The sequence below is a fragment of the Triturus cristatus genome, chromosome 2_1 (assembly GCF_964204655.1).
Source record: "Triturus cristatus chromosome 2_1, aTriCri1.1, whole genome shotgun sequence".
Classification (NCBI taxonomy): domain Eukaryota; kingdom Metazoa; phylum Chordata; class Amphibia; order Caudata; family Salamandridae; genus Triturus; species Triturus cristatus.
The window spans coordinates 769,719,532-769,731,776 of NC_140581.1; the positions used below are offsets into that span (position 1 = coordinate 769,719,532).

The following is a 12,245-nucleotide window of genomic DNA, read 5'->3' on the forward strand; positions in this document are numbered from 1 at the left end:
TCAGCTGACTGCAGGAAGGAGCAGGAAGCACTCGGTTCCCAGGCTCCCCATGGCCAATCACAACGCTGCAATGCAGTGTTGTAATTGGTCTGAACACGAAACAACGGCGCTCAGACTGGGACTGGGAGGCTTTGCATGTTCCTCACCAGGCTGTGTAAAGCAGCCTGGTGGGGAAGATGCAAAGTGTGCAGGACGGTTTGGCTGGCCCAAGAGGGCCGGCCAAGCAGTCCTGCACACTTAAGGAGTGCAAACCGCTCCTCTCCCTGCTCTGGCCAGCCCCACCCGAGAGCAACTCACTTCAATGGAAGAAAGAAAACGATAATAACGATAGAAAATTATAATTTTCTTTTTCCTATTGATGTCAGTGGGGTGATGCACCTCTGCCTTAGTGGAGGAGCCGCTACTGTCTATTACAGATAATGTGCAAAATCTTAGAGAAAGGCGGACCCGCTGGATTAAGCAGCCAGTACATCTCTCACTTTGCAAGTGGCAACAGGGCCTGCCTTTCAAAGAGTGAGGAGCTCCCCCTGCAGGAGGGTGCAGTGAGTGACTACACTTGCTTGCAGGGGAATGTCTGGGGGATCATGCACATGTAGCACCGGCATTATCTGTACTCTATAGTTGGCTGTGCAGCCCATCCTCTTACGTCATACCAAAGTGCCCTCACACGCGTGCTGCGTCCCCCGGCACTTTTGTAATTTGGCCCTTAGTAACCTTACTAAGAGAGCTGTTTTCCCTACATTCAGTTCTGTTTACACACCTACTCATCACCCCCCTTCCCATCTCCATCATTTGTTCACATAAAACCGCATTGTTTTCAGCAGAAGTGCTACACAGCACGCAGAACTGGATGACATCATCTGTCTCTGACAGAAATGAAACAAACTAGGCTTTGAGCAACATTAGAGCTCAGAAAGCAGAAGCAAACACTTGCCCTGGTCTGAACTTTCTGAGTGAAGAGCTAAGGGCAGTCGATGTTTAGTCTGTTGTGACATGACGTGCCCGCCTGTAATAATGGCACACGCATAAAGAGGAGCAGGCATGTTTGGCAGTGCTACCAAGGTATTTGGAATTTAAAATGATTTGGGACATACTTTTTTTTAAATATTTCATATTTTTAGTTTATGGTTTAGCAATTTATACTTGTTTTCTGTCTGCCCCTTTGCTCCCCTTAAACAACCACAACTAGACAAGATGAAGCATTGCTTCTATTCACAGACCACTGTACTCCTCTCCATAGTTCACTTGTCTTCTGCTCCATTGTCTGAAATATGTGCTTTTCAAAAAGTACATGTTTATTGAGCTGACATACACAAGCAGCATGTTTGCGAATATCGGTTGCTACTTTGCAGGTCAGTATTTCTTGGTAATTTCCATCTGCATTATGAAATTGAGAGTGCCATTACATCACATGATTTTACTATATATATATATATATATATATATATATATATATATATATATATATATATATATCCATCCTACTAGTGGTCGCCTGTAGGCAGTTATAGTTAGGACCTAGTTTCCATAGGAAAAGTGTTTTTTGATATGCCAATATCTTTGGCGCCGTTTGATGAATCTAAATGAAATTTTCCAAAAAATAGGGTTGGACCGCTCAGTTTGTGTGTTGAAAGTTTCGAGGTTATTCATCAAGCGGGGGCCGAGGAAAAAAGGGAGGTCCCAAAGCGCGTTTTCTCCATGTTATTTTCCATAGGAACTTTATTACAGGCTACAGCCCGACCTGCTGAACGGAATGACACCAAATTCAACAAAAAGTAGGTCTTGGTTTAGAATGCGCCCTTTTTGTTAAATGGTGTAAATCCGTTCAGTAGTTTCTGAGAAATTAAAAAAAATATCGATATCTGAGCACCGAGGAGGGTTCGCAAGCCCTGCCGGGCCCGAGCTTCACTCTTATTGTCTGCCAACACTCCAAATCAGGAACTGTTGGCAGCCATCTTGTGACTCAGTAACCGAGTCACAAGAAAAAGGGTGAAACAAAGATAAACATGCATTGGCATAGCCAATAGGTCTCGCTTTTGGGACCTTATAAGTATTTAGTTATGCAGCACAATATCCTTGGTGCAAGAACATCAACTGTTGCATGGCTAAAAACTTATAAGGTCCCAAAGGCGAGACCTATTGGCTATGCCAATGCTTATTTTTAGAGGCCTGGCATGCAGTTTTAAATGTAGGCTGGTAAGAAAGGTGCCAACCCGAGGGGCAAGGTCTAGAGAGAAATAAGATAGGAAGAGAGGTGAGTTAGAATGAGATAGCACAAATAGAATGGTGAAGCACAGAATGACAGGTCAGGTAAACAAAGTAGCGAGGCAGGTAGAGCCGGCGGGATGACAAATAGACAGATATGAGAAGTAGAGAAAAAGAGGTGCAGATGAGGTAGAGAGATGAGGCTAATACAGAGGAAGTGCGAGGGAGAAGTAGAGAATGGTGAAATAGGGAGAGAGAGAGACAGAGGTAAGACAGATGTATTAAAAGAGCGAGACATTGGAAGCAGAGAGAGTGAACGGAAACAGTGAAGGAGATAGAAAGAGATGAAAGCAAAGGGAGTGATAGATGGAGTGGAAGAGGGAGAGCATTGTAGACAAAAGAAATAAAATAATGGGAAAGGCGAGGGAAAGAGGACATCAATAAAAAGAGAGACATAGAAGGCCAATAGGTGATGTAAATTGAGAGTCTAGATAGTGTATGAGAGGTGGGGAAGAGAGAGATGAGGTAGTGAGTTTTGAGGCAGAGAGAGAAATGAATGCTCCATATTAAGAAAACTTTGATTCTGAAAAAGACTCCTATGAATCCCTTAATAAAATAGATGTAATTCCTAAGGAGACGGGATAAAAAGTGGAAGCTATATGGTGATCTAGGTGGCTACCAGCTATATATGAGAAGCCCCGCAGAGCACCGGGTACTTGGTTGCGAGCAAACAGCACGTACAATTAGTGGAGCTTAAAATGAGTTTCTTACCTTTATGCTATGTGTAACCAGAGTCTTGCTTGGCAGGGTCCTTGCACCGCAGCAAGCATGAGCTCGGTGTGAGTGGGAGGAATGCAGGGCTGCTTGCTTGGCAGGGTCCTTGCACCGCAGCAAGCATGAGTTCGGCGTGAGTGGGAGGAATGCAGGGCTGCTGGGTGTTTGCTTTGCTGGGGCTGAGTCAATACATTCTTCCACCTGCTCCCCACGGGCTGGGACTCGCAGTCTCGGCACCTGACACATGTTTTATATGGCTGGGGTATGTTATCTTCTCACGCCCAACGCTTTCGACACCACGTCAGACCTGCAAGCTATGTGGTTCCCTCTTTGGAAAAGTCAAACTCCCGCTTGCTTTCACCCCAGAGTAACATGTTTTCTTGTGTGGGAGCTTAAACCCCCACCAAAGATACTGTACTGTAGAAGCGTATATGTAGGACTCTACCCCTGGCGAGGCACGGGTGTAACTAAACACTCCAAATAGTGTTGTACAAAGTCAGTATGTTTCGTAGCAATATATTAGGACGCGACGATATACGCAGTTCTTGGTCACAATCACTCTGTACTTAACAATTCAATGAATCTGATGTTTAGTTATAGCGCCTAGAAGCCGCCCTTAGCTGGTGTTAGGTCGTTCGGCAGACTAACAAAACAAGGGAGGGTGCACGGTATAACGAGGACCAGAACAGCACGAGGTGGCGTAGTTGGGCATGTGCAGTATACGGTAAAAAGGCACAGCTTAACACTGCAAATAAACTATGATCAGTGTACCACAATATAGTTAAAATAGCACAACATAACAGTAGGAATCATAACGTATGAAATAATTTTAGACAGCTAGAATAATGTAGCACGAGAATTCACATTCGCGGCCATCAAAGTGAAAGTGATCGTGGGCTGGAAGGGTGCCCGCGTGCGATGCACTTAATGAGCCATGTCGGAAGCGCACCCCCGCGCACATGCACCCAAGCTGTAGGCCACTGTGGAAGCATTTTCTGGAGCCCTTGCTAAAGGTCTCGCTTGAGTTAGCGCATGCGCTGGCTCAGGCGAGACCTACAAACATGAAACAGGGGCAGGGTACAAACACCCTGACCCCCTAGGCCTGCTCAGAGGGTCCCACAAGGACCCCGAGGGCCCAAAAAAGAATTCTTTTTTTTTTTAAATCGGCCGAATTTGCGCTGGGGTCTGGCGCTTCGTTGTATTTAAGCGCCCGGGTGGGCCAGGTCCCGGGGGCATGCTTAATTATGTGGCGGGGGCCTGCCACCTCCCCGGGGCATTGTGTAAAAAGTGTGGGGGGGGGGCTCGAGCACCCATACGGCCCGGGGACCACCACCTCCCTGGGGCACCAAATATTCAAATTTGGGTGTCCGTTACGGACCCCCGACCCGGGGACCAGCACCTCCCCGGGGCTTTGTATCATGTAGAGGGGGGCCGCGCGGCCCCCCTCCTGGAGCCCTTTGATGGCCCTGGGGACCGCAGCCCCCCAGCGCCGGCTTCTGCAATGTCCCGGTGTGCCCACCCGCGGGACATAGCTGTTTGCTATGGCAGGGCGGGAGCCGCAAGGCAGCTCTGCTTTGCTTCATTGAAGCGAGAGCAGGGAAACCTAGCATGTCAGCAGCTCCCCTTGCTCAAAAGCAATGCCGGTTCCCACAGGAGGCGAGGAGCCGGCGGGATGGTGGGGGCATTGGGGCTCTGCCCACGGTCCCAATCACAAAGGCCAGGCCCCGGGGGATGAGGTTCCTGGGGCCAAAAGTGGCCCGGGAGGGGGGCCACGCAGCCCCCCTCACCTCGAATAAAAAATAAAATATATAAATAAAACGAAAAGGCCGGCCCCGGGGGATAGGGCCCCTGGGGCCATAATTGGCCTGAGGAGGGGGGCCACGTGGCCCCTCTCCATATAAATGGACACAAGTGGACTTCATCCCCCTAGCAGCAGTGCGCCAAGAAGCGCGTTTGCAGAGTGGTATAAAAAGGGGGCATGGCCTCGGATACTTCTCTGCAATCCAGCTCTGTGGCGCATATTGGAGGTACCTAGTTGGCCCACAGAGACCCTCCGTATTCAAGGGGAATTAATTCCCCAGCTGACAACGTGCCAGGGGGTGCGTTTGCAGAGTGGTGGAGAAAGGGAGCGTGGCCTTTGTCTACCTCTCAGCAATCCCACTGCCTGGGGCTTACTGGAGGTAAGAGGTAGGCTAGTTGGACCCTAAAGGACCCCCAGCAGCGAAGGGGACTTCAATCCCCATCCAAGAGCACGCCAGGGAGCGCGTTTGTTGTGTGGTGGGCAAAGGGGGTTAGACCTGGTACAGTACTTCCCAATGCTGCTGTGTGGGACTTACTGGAGGTAATAGGAGAAGTTGGCCCCCAAGGATGTCCTTGGGGGGCCAACTACCCCTCTTGTTACCTGCAGTAAGTCCCACACAGTGGGATGGCTAAGACGTCTAAGGAGGCAATGCCCCCCTTTCTCCACCACTCTGCAAATGCACTCCTGGCAGACTACAGGATGGTGGATGAAGTTCAATTTAGTCCTGAGGGAGTTTGGGGGCCATGAAGCCCTCCTGGTACCTCCTGTAAGTCCTACACAGAGGTATTCATGAGCGCTGGTCCGAAGACCAGCACCCTTTTCTCCACCGCTGTGAAAACGTGACTAATACTTAAAGAAGCATCTTTCTGCACCACTGACTTAGAAGTAGTTTTAATCCCCCTGCCCTATTACGTACTAGGGCCTTACAGAGGAGGTCATTCTAATCACAAGGGTACCCCAATGCATAGTGTTCCCTAGTGTATGTAGGTGTTTTCACTGTATTCTAAGTGTCTTTTAGCATAACACTGGCTCTAGGCCTGGTTAGTCAGTCAGTTACCACCAGTACCCGTCAGCAAAAAGTTGAGTGCACAGGAGGACGTTCTGTTCCTCCGTCGGTTCTTTATGCACATCTCTTGCTTCTTCCTTCACTTTTCTTCGTCTATCTGGACTTCTGTTGCCTCTTTCTGCATTTGTCTTGCTTCTTTCTGTGTCTTTGTTTTCCTTTCTTCACATGTCCTATCTCTTTAGGCATAGTTAGAAATTAGCATTTAAAAAACCTTTGAAATTCACTGAAAAAAACATAGGTTTCAGGCATGGTCTAGTAAGAAATTAGCATTTAAAAAACCTTGGAAATTCACTGAAAAAACCAGAGGTTTCAGGGATGTTATAGTTAGTTGGACACTCGTACAAAACCTGAGAAATTCAGCAGTTATAGTAAGTTCAGCTAACTATAACTCGCGCCCCCACAATGCTTTGCTGATGATGTCACATATTACATAATTTATGACATGGTCAGTGACATCACTGATGACATCACTGATGAGATCTCAAATGACATCACTGATGACATCATCCACGTGATAATCTGATGCACCTCTTCACACCCGAATATAACCTTTGATACACCCACTCTAAAATATAGAGTACCATTTTCGAAACCATAGACACACCAACACTAGTTACTACATACTCATTCACTGATTCCTAGGTCTACACACACATTCACTCATTCACCCATACAGTCACTCATACATGCAGTAACTCATCAATACAACACTATCATATGCACTCATACACCTATCAAGACACACACACCGCCACTCACCCATACAGTTACTTACTTACACACCTAGTCAGTCATGTAAAGAATCAATCACACTCCCATTTACTCACCTATACAGTTATACACACAACACATCACTTATTCATACAGATACTAATACATACTTACTCTCTTATACAATAACTGACGCAAGCACACTCATCTATAGAACCACTCTCACTATCACTCACTCTCACATATAGTCTTTTATATACTCCAACACTCGCATATACTGCCTTTCACATATGTATTTTCTCACACGTATACCACTAAGACATTCGTTCACTCACCAACACAGCCATACGTACACTCACTCACCCATACAGCCCTTCACAAACACACTCTTGAACCCATACACCCAGTGAATCACCCACTCACACATTCATGCACAAAGTCGCACACCTCCACCCACCCACACAAACACTCGGGCACCCATACAGATACTCAGGCAACCAATCAATAACCCATATAGACACTCCTGTAGCTACTCACCAACCCATGCAACAGCTCACACAACAACAGACACACTGATGCAGACATTCACACAGTTTAGTCACTAACCCATGCATTCAGTAAGACACATTTAATCGCTCACTTATACAGTCATGCACCTACAAAATCCTCCATCCAGACACTTGTACACCCACTCATTCTTCAATACACCTTGGCATATATATAAAACATATTTAAACTTTATAGAAACACACAGTCACAGGATGATGCCATTTGAGATGTCATCAGTGATGACACTGACCATGTCATGAATTATGTAATATGTGACGTCCTCAGCAGTGCATTGGGGGGGGGGCTTGAGTTATAGTTAGCTGAACTAACTAGAACTGCCGAATTTCTCAGGTTTTGTACGAGTGAAATGTCCAACTATCTATAATGTCCCTGAAACCTCTGGTTTTTCAGTGAAAATACATATATATATATATATATATATTATATATATATATATATATACACACACACACATATATATATTTATATTTGTCTACATAAATATCTGTTTATATATATATGGAAAATTCTAATTTAACACAACTTAAAATGAATTATGTTTAAATATATTTAGTTTAAATTATATTACATTAAATTAATTTACTTTCATTTATTTGATTCAATACAGATTTTGTATTGCCAGTCCCTGAATCTTATAAAATCTCTTTACTGATCCTAAATACAACCCATCCCTGAACCCCAAAAACCTTTAAGCTACCCATAAACATTACACATTCCCGAACCCTAAAATTCCTTTCCACCATTTACCCTAAATTTAAATAAAATAATACTTTTTTAATACCATATAGGTATATTTTAAACTAAATATTTTTTTAAATGTAACATTCATTTGAATTGTCTCGTATATTAAAATTAAACTATCAATATATTATTTTTAAATAAATATATATTTTTACTATAATACTTTAAATATAAATCAATCAAAACATATTAATGTTAAAATACGTTGTCATTTTTTTAACTATATATGTGTATATTTTATATATATTTTTTTTTCTCACATGCATGCCTATATTTGAACGTATATTGACATATACATTGATATATGATATGCATTAAATGATAAATATATTTGAGGACTTCAAATAATAAAACAATTCTTAACTGCACAGTATAGGACTTCGATGTAGAGTACTAAAAACTTACCCCCAATGTAAAAACACCTGATGTACATACCTGCAATGTTGCATCCCACAAAGTATATAGGGTGAAGTAATGGCAGCATAAGATGTGTTTGCATACATTAGCTCATTAAAGGCCGTCCAAAGCCAAAATATCTGGTTTATAACTGAAAATGAAAGTCAGGCTTCGCGGGAGCAGGTTTCCACTACTACACTAGACCTTTGGATTGCCTTTTGAAAAACGTAAGGAAGTCATCTGCTGAGAAATCTGAATGTGTACAGCAATAATATTAATGTGTTTGATTATTTTTCTGTCTAATGCTGCCTGTTTTCCTATGATCATCTATGTAATAGTTTATATTGTTCCACTAAATGTTGTTTATGATGTTGTTTTATAGGCTGCTCATTGATACCTGTTTTTTTATAATTCACGACTACAAAAGTTACTTTGAATGTAAACCACAGCAGCACATATGTGACTGAGGTGCACTAAAGAACAAACATTTTCAAATCTTGTAACAAAAAAAAGAAAAAAAACATTGGCTAAGAAAAATACATTGCCAGAGTAGTCATTGTTTTCTTTCGTTGTTTACTTTCTTAGTACTTTAGAGACCATTTTGGCTGAGGACAAAATAAATTATGTCCTGATAACTTATCTGCATACCTCAAACTGAAGACTCGAGGGGAGACCCCAAAACTCATCATTGGTCCTTAGACCCTGAGAAGTTGCTGCTACCTTAACGGCAGTTCAACATGTTGGCCAGCTATAACCACTAAGTTAAAGTCATGCCATAGCATTTTTAAACATGTACCACGTAGCACTCTACATAAAGACATTGCTCACCACATATGGTACCTTTTTTTTTTTTTTTACTTTAAAATGTTCTAAATAACAAAGACATGACATCATACAGCATAATGTAAGGTTTGTAGAAAAGAAAAATAGTCTCAGCATATCACATCACAGTCGGTCTCGCCAACTCTTACCATGTAATGTCTATTATCAACAATGACAACCAGTTTTAACGTCAGTTTTTGTAGTCTGGTTCACAGCACAGTCAATTTGTATCTTAATTCAGGGTCCCCAGATACCTCCTATGCTTGCTGTCCCGGCAATGACCAGTAATCTAGCAACTCGACCCCCTACTTCCCAACCAGTAATTTTGCAGAGTTACCACACCTGCACCTTCTCTTCATCACACATAGTAGTATCAGTCCTTGCAGTCTCACTGTCTTTAGTCATAGGTATGTTTTATACAATGGGCAGAAGTTTTTAGGACGACTGCGCGGTGGGAGAAGTGCGCACACCTATGGTACCTTTCTAAATAATTTTGGGACAGATAGTTTACAGTCTTTTAGCTGAGCGAACCCATGAGATAGGGAGACTAATTTTAAACATACCAGACACGGCGGACAACGAAGTAACCCGCTGACTATATGACAGCATACCACACGCTAAATCTTAAATTCAATGTCAACAGACTAAGGATTAAAGACAATGTCTGGGCCCCATTCCCACTACACACTACCACACACAGAAGCACACCACACCGATGATGACAAGCCTGTGGCACTGAATGCATCCATCTATAATGTGCAACCCATTAGATGCTTCCATGAGGTGTCTTCATTTTTACTTTTTCACTAGATGAATTGGATCATCTATAACTAAAGATGCACATCGTGGTGTGTAAATCTTGATGGGAGTAAGATTTTACCTATGTTATAAGTTAAGTAGTATCTTCACCATGAATTTCTGGCATCAGTATCCCATGACTGGGGCTTGAGAATTAGTACGTATAACATTGGCTTAGGTTGTCCTATTTATTTCCCTGTATACTCCCAGTATAAGCCCCACGATTATTGAACCTGATGGAGTAGTTGACTTTGCACCACGGGGTCTAAGGACTTGTTGCTATAAAGACGGTCCTCCAGGTACCAGAATGTTGTTTGTGAGTTGATAGAGAGTACACTGAATGAGTGTCACTTGGGCTAAGGCACAATAGGAGACAACCTGCCAATTCCATTAAGAATGGTGCAGCTCTCAGGTGGTAACTAGTTGTTAGTTTGTTTAGACTTCATTGTACTTATCAGATCGAGGGAATTCTTGTCTTGTAGTCATGATGTACATTGGAGGTTCCCACTTGTTTAAACCCTGCAATCGCCCAGTGTACAAATGATCAATAGTAGATTGCTTTTTCTGGATTTGGGGTATTCAGGATACTCTGAAGACAGTAGCTTGGCATCTAGCAGGAATGATTTCAAAATATTTGCTGAATGCATGGATGTTGACTATCAGAAGAGGACGCCTGTGTGGCAACGGAACTGAAGAATGCTTCATGAAAACTCCATAAAAGCTGCCCACAGGGTAGACAGCAGTCCAAATTAGATCCAGCTTTTTGTCAAGTCCTAACATCCTGCTGTTATCGCATGTGGCTATCTTAATGCCACTTGGATGAGAATGATAATGCAGATCTTAGGACTTGCATTTGAAGAAACAAAGATTAAATGGAAGATTATACAAGAAGGAGATACGGCTCTGGACAACTACAAGTGGACCGGTGTTTCTGGACTGAAAATGACCAGGTCCAGAAACATTAGAACCAAGTTTGAAACATGCACATCTGCGCTTTCTAAAACCATGTGTGTTAACACATGAGCTGTGGGTTCTGGTGCAGTCTGGTCCCTGACTGTGCCCTAGAGCACCAAGACACTTCCAAGTGAAGCCACAGCTCAATAATTATCTCCACATGTTTCCCAGGACCCTATCCCACATCAGATCCCTCGCTGATATGCACCACCTGCTTAAAATTAGCAGGGTTATTACCAGATTGGGGAAACAAGCATCTTCACCCAGTATTTCCAGGTGCTCAAAGTTTAGTTATTTTTTGTTCTGGGAACTGAAACTTGTTATGGCCCAATTCAGGTAATGGGATCCTGCCGAAATCAGAGATTCTGCTCCCCCACAAATCGCCTCCCATCCTCCAGCCCTCCCCCACCCTGTCCCTTTATCCCTGTACCCAATCTTGGCCTACCCATACTTAGTACCTTTGTGGAAAAATAAATCTGACACCAAAGAGGGTGACAGAGAAAGCCAGACATGCCATTTTGCAAATTTTACAAATTCCACAAGTGAGTTTCTATAGAATAAGGACCACTGATGCACTGCATCAACACAAGGTTGTACTGCATCACGTAATCTTTTTATTTGATCTATGTTACTGTATTATAAATGGGAATTTAGGACCTTGTGGCAAGATCTTACGATATAATTCCTGCCCAGAAGGAGGACCAGATGTGGAAGAGGGCAGTTAAACGTAAGCTAGTGCAGGTATGGAATGGCTGGAGACCCCTCAAAATATAGGAGCATCTAATAATACTTTTTGAAAAAAATCTTTATTTATTATTTCAACAACCAGTGCAACAACTGGCATCAAAGGACATGGTAGACACAAATTTCAGCATGATTATCTAATTTTCAAGTTAAGTAATTCGTGTATGATACTTGGGTTATTGGGTCTCGTCCACCCTCCTTTCATGACTTTCATTGTCATACATTCATGCATTACTTCCTGGTTTCCGTATAATCCAACCCTGGATGTTGTGCGCTTTCACTTGTCCGAGATTTTGTGTTGACTTGGTATATATCACTTTCGGGATTTGTAATCTCCCGCCACCACTATGATAAGGACCATAGCTTTCTCACAGCGGCCTTATGTGTGAGATTTTAATATCTTGCTCGGCATTGCCATCCAATCATGTCTAATAATAGTGAATCAAAGAAAGTGTCACCTTTTTCTTTCAACAACTGTGTGGCGAATTAACCAACAAAGAAGCCAGCCCTTAAGTCATATTACAATAAAACATAGATGTATTGGTTCACAACACGGGACATTAAGTGCGAAAATAGGGCTGCCCATTGGGACAGTAGTGGCAAATTAGATGTAAAAAGCTTCTCGAGAAAAGGTAAAGATAGTTGGCTGGTTCTACCAGTATT

The 12,245-nt window shown here is 43.1% G+C and overlaps 1 protein-coding gene across 1 annotated transcript in view; it reads left to right on the forward strand.

Annotated features, from left to right (window-relative positions):
• SLC27A6 (solute carrier family 27 member 6) overlaps positions 1-12,245 on the forward strand; it is a 373,836-nt gene that overhangs the window by 291,769 nt on the left and 69,822 nt on the right. The gene's annotated exons all lie outside the window — the stretch shown is intronic.